The sequence below is a fragment of the Sphaeramia orbicularis genome, chromosome 9 (genome assembly GCF_902148855.1).
Source record: "Sphaeramia orbicularis chromosome 9, fSphaOr1.1, whole genome shotgun sequence".
Taxonomy (NCBI): domain Eukaryota; kingdom Metazoa; phylum Chordata; class Actinopteri; order Kurtiformes; family Apogonidae; genus Sphaeramia; species Sphaeramia orbicularis.
In genome coordinates, this window is record NC_043965.1 from 41769746 (window position 1) to 41783184 (window position 13439).

Below are 13439 nucleotides of genomic sequence, written 5' to 3' on the forward strand. Positions count from 1 at the left end.
ACCCAGATTCCTCAGTTTGGTCTTTACCGAGGAACTCAGGTCTCCAAGGTGATGTTTGATCCCTGGGATTGCACTATCCGGGGCAATGATGAGGGTCTCAGTTTTGCTGGAGTTCAGCTGGAGGCTGTTATCATTTAGCCACTGCTTCAGCTCTGACAAGCAGTTGATTAAGGAACTCAGTTTGTGGGGCTCAGAGGAGTTAAAGGAGCAGTATATCTGGATGTCATCCGCGAATAGATGATAGGAGACATCACTATAGTGTTGGATAATGTGGCCAAGTGGGAGGACGTAGAGTAAGAATAGCACTGGTCCCAGGACAGAGCCTTGGGGCACACCACACAGTAGATCCACTGAGTCAGATTGGAAGTTGTTTATTGACACAGTGAAGCTTCTGCCGGTCAGGTAAGAGGAGAACCAGTCTAGCACAGGACCTGACATCCCTACCAGGTCCCTCAGTCTCTCAATCATTATGGTATGGTCCACTGTGTCAAAGGCCGAGGAGAGATCTAGCAGGACCAAGACCGTGGATTTCCCGGAGTCAGCCGCCATCAGGATGTCACTAGACACTTTTAATAGTGTGGTACATACATACATACATACATACATACATACATACATACATACATACATACATACATACATACATACATACATACATACATACATACATACATACATACATACATACATACATACATACATACATACATACATACAAACATACATACATACATACATACATACATACATACATACATACATACATACATACATACATACATACATACATACATACATACATACAAACAAACATACATACATACATACATACATACATACATACATACAAACATACATACAGATCAATCAATCAATCAATCAGTCCAGACATCAGTGGTGACTCTGATCCGGCTTTGACTGTGGGTTCTTTTTTATGCACAGAAGAAAACAAATGGTCGAGTTGTGGTCGTCTGAAGTAAAACTAATATCTTTTTTTCCAGTAACTTTCTTTTTAATGAAAAGCACAGGTTATCACTTGACCTTCAATTAAAATCTGACAAAAAAGGGAAAAAAAAAAAAAAAAATTATATACAGTTACATGATACAGTTGTTTTGGTTCAACATTGTACATAGAATAGGTTGGTTGATGTAACAACACTAAGCCGTAAAGAAAATTCCAATGAAATACATTAGACTTAAAAATAAATAAATTAAATTAAATATAAACAAATAAATAGACCAAATATAAATAAACACACAAACAAGTAAGTTATACTTAAGCATTTAATTATTATAAGTATTTAATTAATTAAGTATAACTAAATAAATAAATACATTAATTTATGAATCATAAATAAATAAATGAATTAATAAAATATGAATAAACAAATGAATGAATTAATAAATTTCACAAAATATAAATGAAACAAACAAATTAATAAAATATGAATAAACAAACAAATAAATTAATTAATAAAATGTTAATTAATTAATTAATTAACTAATTAATTAATTAATTAATAGTCTAAATACATACATAAAGATCAATCAGTCAATCAATCAATCAGTCCAGACATCAGTGGTGACTCTGATCTGGCTTTGACTGTGGGTTCTTTTTTATGCACAGAAGAAAACAAATGGTTGAGTTGTCGTCGTCTGAAGTAAAATTAAATTATTATAAATTTTTTTTGTAACTTTCTTTTCAATGAAAAGCACAGGTTATCACATGACCTTCAATTAAAATCTGACAAAAAAGGAAAAAAAAATTCTATACAGTTAAATAATACAGTTGTTTTGGTTCAAGATTGTATAGAATAGGTTGGTTGACGTAATAATACTAAACCGTAAAGAAAATTCCAATGAAATACATTAGACTTATATATATATATATATATATATATATATATATATATATATATATATATATATATATATATATATATATATATATATATATGTAACAAATAAATAAAACCTAAATAAATACACAAACAAGTACATAAATAAATAAAGTATAACAAAATAAATGAATACATTAAATAATTAGTTCATTAATTATAAATATACAAATAAATAAATGAATGAATTGATAAAACATAAATAAATGAATGAATGAATGAATAAATTAATAAAATATAAATTAAACAAACAAATGAATTAATAAAAAATAAATAAATAAACAAATTAATAAGAAAACAGAAATGAATTGATTAATTAATAGTCTAAATACATCAATCAATCAATCAGTCAATCAATTTCAATCAGTTTCTCCAGTTCAACTACATGGCTCTTCACTGCAGACATTATCAAAGGTTCCTTCTGTGAAATCTGGACCTCATCACAGTCATGTTCGAAGCCACGGCAACGACAGATGAAAGACATGTTGGGGGGTGGTGGTGGTGGTGGTGGGCTCTTCTGTTCAGTCTGTTGTGGTCACAGTTTAGTCTTTGTTGTGTGGCGTCTCACATGCTTTCCATACTTCAGATAAGACCAGTTTGTGTACTGGTTTGAGTCTCAGTGGAAGTGTTGGTGGTGTTGTAACCACACCAGTGCCAGTCCTTTCATTCCTGACACTTCCAGCTCCATCTGATCACACTCACTGTTGCATAAGGCGTCTTGATCTTCCCTTTTGTTCCTTGTGTACAGTCGAGTGCGTACAAAGCACCAGGTGGCAGTGAACTTCACAGTGTTGCTCAAGGACATCATGTCATGCATGCTTTTATTGCATCTTTGCCTTTAAACTTCACCGATCGTTACACAGTCGTGTCATCCAATAGCGAAGAAAAGAAATGTCATGGGGAAACACAGAGGAAATTAGATCGTATTTGAAGTGTGAGGAGTGAGGAGGCACGAAAACAGCCTTCAGAGCAGCTTCAGCCTTCAAAGACCTCAACAGCTACTGGCAGCAAACCAAAGCCTCTACTGATGTGAGGCGTTTACTGACCTTTGAACCAATAATACCAGCAATACACGTGAAGATTCCAAGGAAAAGGCACTTTCTCTGCTTTTCATGATCATCAGATATGACCTATCTGTAATAAAACTGGAAAAAGCATCATCTGCAACACATTAAAACCCATGTAGAATAGAATAGAATGTTATAAAATAGAATAGAATGCAATGTGATAGAATAGAATAGAGTAGAATAGAATAGAATAGAATGTGATACAATAGAATAGAATAGAATAGAATAGAATAGAATAGAATAGAATAGAATGTGATACAATAGAATAGAATAGAATAGAATAGAATAGAATGCGATGTGATAGAATAGAATAGAATAGAATAGAATAGAATGCGATGTGATAGAATAGAATAGAATAGAATGTGATACAATAGAATAGAATAGAATAGAATAGAATAGAATAGAATAGAATAGAATAGAATGCGATGTGATAGAATAGAATAGAATAGAATAGAATAGAATAGAATAGAATACAATAGAGTAGAATAGAATAGAATACAATGTCCAGATTAGAATAGAATAGAATAGAATGCAATGTGATAGAATAGAATAGAATAGAATAGAATAGAATAGAATAGAATGCAATGTCCAGAATAGAATAGAATACAATAGAATACAATAGAATGTTATGCAATAGAATAGAATAGAATAGAATGTCCAGATTAGAATAGAATAGAATGCAATGTGATAGAATAGAATAGAATAGAATAGAATGCAATGTGATAGAATACAATAGAGTAGAATAGAATAGAATGTTATGCAATAGAATAGAATAGAATAGAATGTCCAGATTAGAATAGAATAGAATAGAATAGAATAGAATAGAATAGAATAGAATAGAATAGAATAGAATGTCCAGATTAGAATAGAATAGAATAGAATAGAATAGAATAGAATAGAATAGAATAGAATAGAATAGAATAGAATATATATATGTAGAATATGTTGCAAATAAGCATTAATTTTAGACACATTTAGTCTATATAATGTATATTATTATGGACAAAGGCAGAAAAGCCAGGTGTAGATTACTGCACAAAGTGAGAATTTGATTTTCCTTGGTCAGGATATGTACAGTCAGTCCATCTTGGATTTACAAGGCTGACAATTAATACTGAACAAACAAGAACTCAAACTATGAATTATGAAAGAGCTGCAGCATCTGAAACTGACCACAATGAACATTTGACAGATAAACAGAACCACAGTGCTTCAGTTTCACAGTTTGTCATTTCTTTTATGGATTGGGAATGTCTCTTTTAACTCACTATATATTTTTTATTAGTAAGTTTTTCTTATTTTTATCAATTACTAGAAATTTCAGGCGACCCCATTTGAATTCCAGGCGACCCCACGTAGGGTCCCGACCCCAAGGTTGAAAAACACTGTGCTAAAGGGTCAAAACACAAAAATGTCCCGTCAGAGAGCTGACTTTAATTGATTGCCATTCCAACATGTATTTCAACATAAAAAAGCTCCTTGTTTTAGATAATATGGTTATGGATATATATGGTCCAACTAAAGCAAAAACTAATTTAAAAGTAAAAATGTGGGTCATTTAGCAACATTAATCTGTCAAACTGTCTCTAAAACGTCCCGTCAGAGATTTCGAAATACCATGTTTTGACCCTAAAGTGGCGGCGATTGAAACTGAAAATCCTATCATTGGATTTGAAACATAAGACCTTGGTGAAATGGAGTGGAATACACTTTTAGGTTTTAAATCACACAGAAAAAAATCACCAAGGAAGTAGCTCGACTTTAAAAGCCATCATCACAGCAAAACTCACTAGATTCCAACAACAAAAGTCTTTTATATCACTGAATGGAAGTAAGTTGTTTGAAAAAATAAGACGAAACATCAAATATGTGCAGCTGAATTGACAAAATGTGAGTCACAGGAGGTGGGAACGACACAAATCAACCCGGGCTGATCCAAAGTCATTTAGTAAAAATACTTATTGTCATGAGACTGGCAGAAGGCCTTTGACTTGTTTCTCTATAACACAGGTGTCAAACATGTGGCCCAGGGGCTAAATGCGGCCCGCCAAAGGGTCCAGTTCGGCCCCTGGGATGTTTTTGCCAAGTGCAACAACTCCACAGTTTTGAATTGAATTAAGAAAAAAAAAAAAAAGCTTTAATCAAGGAAAAAATCTTTAATTAAGCCAAAAAAAAAAAAAATCTTCAATTAAGTAAAAAAAAAATCTTCAATTAAGCCAAAAAAAAATCTTCATTTAAGCCAAAAAAAATCTCAAATTTAGCAAAACATCTTCAATTAAGCCAAAAAAATCTTCAATTAAGTAAAAAAAAATCTTGAATTAAGCCAAAAAGAAAAATCTTCAATTAAGTAAAAAACAAAATCTTGAATTAAGCCAAAAAAAAAAAAAATCTTCAATTAAGTAAAAAAAAAAATTTCAATTAAGCCAAAAAAAAATCTTCAATTAAGCCAAAAAAAATCTCAAATTTAGCAAAAAATCTTCAATTAAGTAAAAAAAAAAATCTTGAATTAAGCCAAAAAGAAAAATCTTCAATTAAGTAAAAAAAAAAAATCTTGAATTAAGCCAAAAAAAAAAAAAATCTTCAATTAAGTAAAAAAAAATCTTCAATTAAGCAAAAAAAAAATCTTCAATTAAGCCAAAAAAAAATCTCAAATTTAGCAAAAAATCTTCAATTAAGCCAAAAAAATCTTCAATTAAGTTAAAAAAAATCTTGAATTAAGCCAAAAAGAAAAATCTTCAATTAAGTAAAAAAAATCTTGAATTAAGACAAAAAAAATCGCAAATTTAGCAAAAAATCTTCAATTAAGCCAAACAAAATCTCCAATTGAGCAAAAAATCTTGAATTAAGCCAAAAAACTCTTCAATTAATTAAAAAAAACTTGAATTAAGCCAAAAAAAAAAAAAAAAAAAAAAATCTTCAATTAAGAACCAAAATCTTGAATTAAGCCAAAAAAAAATCTAGAATTAACAACTTACATTTTTTTCCCTTTGTTTTAGTGCAAAAAATAACATTAAATTATGAAAATATTTACATTTACATACTATCCTGTAACACCAAAATGTGAATAACCTGAACAAATATGAAGAACCTGAAATGTCTAAAGAAAATTAAGCACAGTTTTAACAGTTTTTCTGCCTGTTCCTCAGTGTTTAGTGTCTTTGTAGATCTGATCCATAATGCACATGCAGAAATGAGAAGTTGAGAAACAATATTGTTAAAATTGCACTAAATTTTCTTACGTTTTTTTAATTTAAATTTCAGTTTTTTCAGGGTTTTTTTTTTTTTTTTTAGATAGTTTATAAAAGTAAGTATTTTCATAATTTAATGGGTTTTTTACACTCAAAACAAAGACAAAAATTTGGAGTTGTCATTATTTATAGGTTATTACGTTATTTTTCAGGTCCGGCCCACTTCAGATCAAATTTAGCTGAATATAGCCCCTGAAAAAAATGAGTTTGACACCCCTGCTCTATAACACACACATTATATGATGGAGTGGCCTGTCACTATATTAACGCAGCATATTTGTCTGAAGACGTTTACATCATTTCCATACGATACGAGCCAAACCCCAGGGTTGCGAGGTTACAGTCGTGCGTCAGACCTCCCCCAAGGTTTCAATCGGTCTCTGTCTGCATTTTGCCGCTTTTGTTCTCATCACGTTGTAACCTCATATCTCCACAGAGTCAACGTCACAGTGAAACGTCTGATGCGTTTCGGTGGGTTTAGTCAGTTCTATTTTGGATTCTGTAGTGTGCACAGTCACTGCTGAACTTCCCCCAGGGTTTTTTTTTTTTTTTTTTGTCTTTGTCTACTTCTGTGTTTCATTTTTGTGTGTTATTTGGTCAAAGTCAAAGCCAGCTTTACCATATGTACATCACATATAGAAAACTGAAATGGCAAAACTCTGAGGCCCTACTGTGCAAAATGAACATAGTAGAAAAAAAAAAAAAAAAAATAATAGACTATAACTACAAGAGCAGGGGGTTGTAGCGATGGGACTTCTGGTTCTTTGAAGGGAGTCGTTCAATCAGGAGCCGTTCAAAAGACTGGCTCTTTTATGTTTTTTGCATTATTTTGAAACACCAATGTTTTAATGACTAAATAGGCTACATGTGATGATTGACATTACATTTTAAAGGTGTTTAATTGGCGCGGCAGTAAATATTATCTTACCGTAAAAAAGAATAGTTAGTTCAAATGTGTGGGCTAAATACATGACATGAGAGGTGACATTAGGCAAATGCTGGAATTGGACAAAAAACATCACGGTACATTATGTGGACTAGTCTGTAGCCTAAAAATGAAGAAGAAAATAGAATATTTTCTTATGAAATAACATTTTTTTGTCCTTAAAACAAGAATAATAAATGTGTGTAGATATACAGGGTGGGGAAGCAAAATTTACAATATTTTGAGGCAGGGATTGAAAGAGTGTATGACCAGTTAGTTTATTGAAAGTCATGAGAATTTATTTGCCACAAGAAAAGTGACATAATAGAAAATGTTTTTATTCTATGTGTCCTTCTTTCTCAATAACTGCCTTCACACGCTTCCTGAAACTTGCGCAAGTGTTCCTCAAATATTCGGGTGACAACTTCTCCCATTCTTCTTTAATAGTATCTTCCAGACTTTCTCGTAATAGTTTTGCTCATAGTCATTCTCTTCTTTCCATTATAAACAGTCTTTATGGACACTCCAACTATTTTTGAAATCTCCTTTGGTGTGACGAGTGCATTCAACTAATCACACACTCTTTGACGTTTGCTTTCCTGATTACTCATATGGGCAAAAGTTTCTGAAAAGGTATGGATAATAGTGTTAGGTATGATTATGACATCAATATATGTTTGGTTTCAAAACAATTGACGTAGTGCCTGCTGAGAAAAAACAACTAAATGTTCATTGTAAATTTTGCTTCCCCACCCTGTATATTTTTTGCAAATATTGCAAGTTGCATTCCCATCTTTTCTTTCTGAAAAGTGTATCCAAATCAATCAATCTTTATTTATATAGCACTTTTCATACATTAAGGCTGTAGCACAAAGTGCCTTACATATAAGTTTAAAAATCAGTACCACCCCCCACACACACACAGAAGCTCACACATACTTAAAAAGACTAACTGAGCACAGGAGGACCAGAAAGAAAAAGTAAAAGAGGAGGCGCCGTCTCAGGGAGCCATCCGCACCGGGAGGCAGCCGCCGACCCCGGCAACCAGGCACCAGCGACACAGCGCCGCATCCCAACCAGTGGGAGAGGGCCAACTGGGACCCCCACCCACAAGAAAGGAGCAGACCCCAGTGAAAGAAGGCGCCACAGCCACCGGAGTCCACAGCCGCCCCCCAGCACAGAGGGCTCCCTCTGATGAAACACTGGAGGATATAGATAAGAAACATTAAAAAGATATAAAAGAATTGATTAAAAGAAGCTAAATGTCAGACATATATAAATATAATAAAATACAAATATTAAACATTAAAATGATAAAACAGAAGCACTGGTTAAAAGAATCTTAAGATACATATATTAAATATAACTATAAAACCTTAGAGTGGATAAAACTATAAATACTTCTCCTTTTTCTTTGGCTCATTACTCACAGGTGGTCACTCACTCATTCTCAAACTTCTCTCCAGTTTCGACCAGTCTTCCAGCTCCGCCTCCTCCAGTATGCTCACCTCACACTTCAAACTGTTGTTTTTTTGCGAACTTCTTGCCATGAGACATGCGACACATGCAAGGACTCTTTTTTTTTTTTCTGCTTGAACATTCTCCTCCGGCCCAATGCCTACCCAGTGACGCTAGACTGACAGACAATTGGACTCTCCCTCCTTAAAAAAAAAAAAAAAAAAAATGAACAGCTCTTTACAAAGACTCGGTTCCCATCGTTCATTTCAGAGAGCCGTTCAAAAGATTCGATTCGTTTGTGGATGTCACGTCACTCGGCAATAAATAGACAATAAAGGTGCAAACAGTGAAGTTAAATAAATGAGTTATTGAGTTTAGTCCTGCTGCAATTAGTCGAGTGAGTTGACGTAATCGATCATGAAAAAAAATTTTTTAGTTGATGAGTTGTGTTACTATTGACCACCTACTTATTTTTGGTTGCGGCACCTAGGGAAGTATGGCGGCATTGGTGCCTGCAACAGTACCTCAGAGAGAGAGAGAGAGAGACCCAACAAAATAACAAACACTTGATTTTTTTTTTAAATTAGTCATTTAGTCGACAAATTGAAAAATTTGTCAAAAAATTAATCATTAGAAAATTAGTCGTTAGTGGCAGCACTAATTGAGTTAACCCATCAAGACCCCAAACAGCCACTGGTGACCAAAACCATCTACTGATCTAAACTGTTTAATACCTGCTGATCCATTAATCCAATCAATACATGTAAATAATTGGTGTAAAATGCAGTTTTTCATCTTTTCATGGTCATCAGATATGACGCATTTGGAAGTTCAGAGCCATAGTTACCGTGGAAACACCATCATCTTCTACAACATTGATTCACCAGTAAAAATATATTAAAGATATATTTTGTTTTAAAAAAAAGTCATGTTTTCTTCATTTTTCTCTGTTTCTGACATTATGACATTATGACAATCAACTGTAATCTGAGCTTTTATGAACATCAGATCCAAAATCAAAATCAAATCAAAGTTTATTTCGATAGCACTTGACAACAACATAGCGAAGCCCAAAGTGCTTTACATCTAAAAGCATGATTAAATTATAAGATAAAAAAAACAGGTTAATCAGGTCCCAAAAATATAAGATTCACATTCAGATTACTTCATTAATCCCCGAAGGCCAATTCAGTTCACAGTTACCCAGCCTTGTTAGACGTCTGAACAATTAAAGCCAAATAAACACATGCAAAACATTCATAGCAGCATATGACAGCCACATACACACACATTCACCTGTCAGTGCTCATAGAACAGCAACAGGGCAATAAATTCAACAGTGAAATGACAAAGATGCTAAAAAAGAACAAAAACACAATAAATAGCAAATCAAATCACCTTGAGTCTAGAGCCCGACCGATTAATCGGGCCGATTATAGCGTATCACCAATTAATCAACATCGGCCAATATGTAGCCGATGTAGCTGATATATGAACTTTTTTTGCTGCGCGGAGATTCTGTTGCTTGCTGCTCCTGTGTGTGTGTGTGTGTGTGTGTGTGTGTGTGTCTGTGCTGCCTGGAGAATAAGAGGAACTTTAAAGCGAGTTAGTTTCACTTTCACTCCTGCTCGGACAATGACGCTATCACCACCCCACACACAATCACGGAGCCTCCTTAGCCCCCCCCCCGCCCCCCCCTCCCCGCTCTCTGACAAGGATGGACTGCTTATCCCCCACCCGCTCCGAACTGCCCCCCCCCCCCCCCCCCCCTTGGCTTATGAAGTATTCACCCCCCCACACACACCCATGTCTGTGCACTTCCTGTCTACCTAACAGTTTCATTCTGCCAGCAGGCCTGGGTGTTAATACTGTAGGGGAGACTGGGGACAGTTGTAACACAGGTCAGTTGGAACTCTTGCACTTGCTCCAGTCAGGAACAACTTAGGACTCACCTAATTCACTCTGCACATGCTCAGTTTAGTCCTTAGTCCACATAAGAAGTTGTAGTGCCATGAGGCAGACACATCCAAATTTGTGAGTGAAAACATAATTTTGTGGTCAGTCATATTTTTTTGCTCTAATTATTTTTATGATTGCATAGTTTACATTTGAAAGTTGTGTAAATTATTATTATTATTATGCAACTGTTTATCCACCTGTCCACAATTATCTGATAAAAGATTATTATATCCTGTGGAGATCAGTGTTCTTATTTCATATATCGGCTAATATATCGGTTATCGGCCAATATTGGATATCGGCCGATATATCAGATATCGGCTTTTTTTAGCCCCCAATACCGGTATCGGCCCCAAAAATTCCATATCGGTCAGGCTCTACTTCAGTCACTTCCCAGCATGAAGTAGCCTGATGACTGAGGGAATCTACATGATCAGTACATTAAATATGGGAAAATACATGATTTTCATTAAAAAAAACACATAATACAGAGGATAATATTCCAGTAAATGGTGATAAATCAATTAAGAAAGGTTAAACAGAGAAAAATTCATTTGGCAACTGCCACAAAAGTCACACTGAGTCTTTATGGGTTAAAGTGACATATCGTCACTGTCGGGTAGAAACCTCTTATGTCCAAAATGGTTATTTTTTTTCATAAAACTGTAAATATGGTGTATATTCTAAATAAATGAATGGAATTAAGAGATGTAGGTATAAGCTGTTTTCAACACTTTTCATCGGTTAAATATTTCTAAAACTGTCAGGCCAATGTGAAGACAGACCAAGAAAATCGTTTTATGACAAAAAACAAAAAAAAAAAAGACCAAAAATGGACTTACAAGGTTTCCGCCCAAAAGTGATGATATGCTATATGTGTAATATATGCAGTAAAGTGACTAAAGTAAAATAAAGTGGCAGGAACAGTCCCTGAGATCAGTGTGTGTGTGTTTGGGGGGGGGGGGGGGGGGGGGGGGGCAAGTTACGCTTTGACTTCCACTGAAATTCAACGCTCTGTTTAGGGAACATGAACCTTCAAAGGGTCATTTCTGCTATTTTCTTCACACTTCCTTAATTCATGACTGCTCTTCTGCAAATTAAATTTCCCTACCTATCAGCGGAGGTTGATTTATTCCATGGATTTGTTGAATTTTGTTACAGTTGGATATTACTACACTTACACAGTTCTAACATGTTAAATCAAACAGCAAATATTATTCTACTTCAGGTGCCACATACAACTAGGATTTGAATAATACCTTCATAATCTATACATAATATTTACTCCAAATTTTCTGTTTGAGTTCAAAAATGTAAAGTTACATTTGTAAACAACAGTTTCAAAAAAATCTGAATTATTATTTTTTTTCTTTCAATTTCTTTATTAAACTTTTCATACATAATTTGAGAAAGAGCACAAAATCACAGACAAGAGCTTACGACAAGAATGTTTAAGGATCAATAACACCATAAAGCTATTAAAATAAAATAACACAGAAAAAACATACACAAAAAATAAAAGACATATAAAAAAAACACAAAACATGATATATGTATTATAAGCTGCTAGTGAAGCGGTATTGGGTTGTTAACACAAGATTGGAAGAAAAAATAAATAAATTCAATCGGAGTTTGCAGGGAAGTCCAGCTTCTGAACATATTCAAAAAAAAAAAAAAAATCTGAATAAAAAAAAAAAAAAAAACTTCAAATTTCCAAAGCACAGTTTTAACCATATTATGCTTTAGCTCACATTCATGTTATTCACATTTTTTGTGATACTTCATTACTGTAAAAAATGTTCGTAATGTAATCTTACTTTTTTTCACAGTAAAACAAAAAGAAAAATTTGGAGTTGTCATTATTTATTAGTTATTGTGCTAGAATTTTTCCAGTCCGACCCACTTGAGATCAAACTGGTCTGTATGTGGCATCTGTTAATATCTTATATCAGCGTAATTTTTGCATTTCACAAATTCATCCCATGGGCCAGATTGGACCCTTTGACGGGCTGGATTTGGCCCACGGGACACATGTTTGACACCTCTGGTTTAGCAGAAGCAGTAAAATAATTTTCATACCTTTTTTTTTTTTAGGAAATGAATCTTTTCTTTGGTCTAGTGGGATAACGTAGAGACAATGTATGGAAGTAAATCTGTGTCATCAGATTTTGAATTATAAAAGCCACTGAACTTCTAGCACTGATTTTTTTTTTTTTTTTTTTTTTTTGCACTGAAATTAAGTATCTGAATTTTTTGCATCTGAATTTTTGCACCTGAATGTTGCCTTCTGAGGTTATTTAATTCTAAATTTAGGAACATAGTTGAATTCAGAGACAAACAATTCAGATACTTAATTTCAGTGCAAAAAAAAAAAAAAAAAATCAGATACCTATTTTCAGTCCCCCCCCTCCAAAAAAAATTCTGATACTTAATTTCAGTGCAAAAAAAAATTCAGATACTTAACTTCAGTGCAAAAAAAAATTCAGACACTTAATTTCAGTGCAAAAAAAAAAATCCAGATACTTAATTTCAGGGCAAAAAAAAAAAAAAAATCAGATACTTAATTTCAGTGCAAAAAAAATTCAGACACTTAATTTCAGTGCAAAAAAAATTCAGATACTTAATTTCAGTGCAAAAAAATTCAGAAACTTAATTTCAGTCCCCCCCCCCCTAAAAATTCTGATACTTAGTTTCAGTGCAAAAAAAAAAAATCCAGATACTTAATTTCAGTGCAAAAAAAAAATCAGATACTTAATTTCAGTCCCAAAAAAAAAATTCTGATACTTAGTTTCAGTGCAAAAAAAATCCAAATACTTAATTTCAGTCCCAAAAAAAATCCAACAGATACTTAATTTCAGTGCAAAAAAAATTCAGTGCTAGAAAT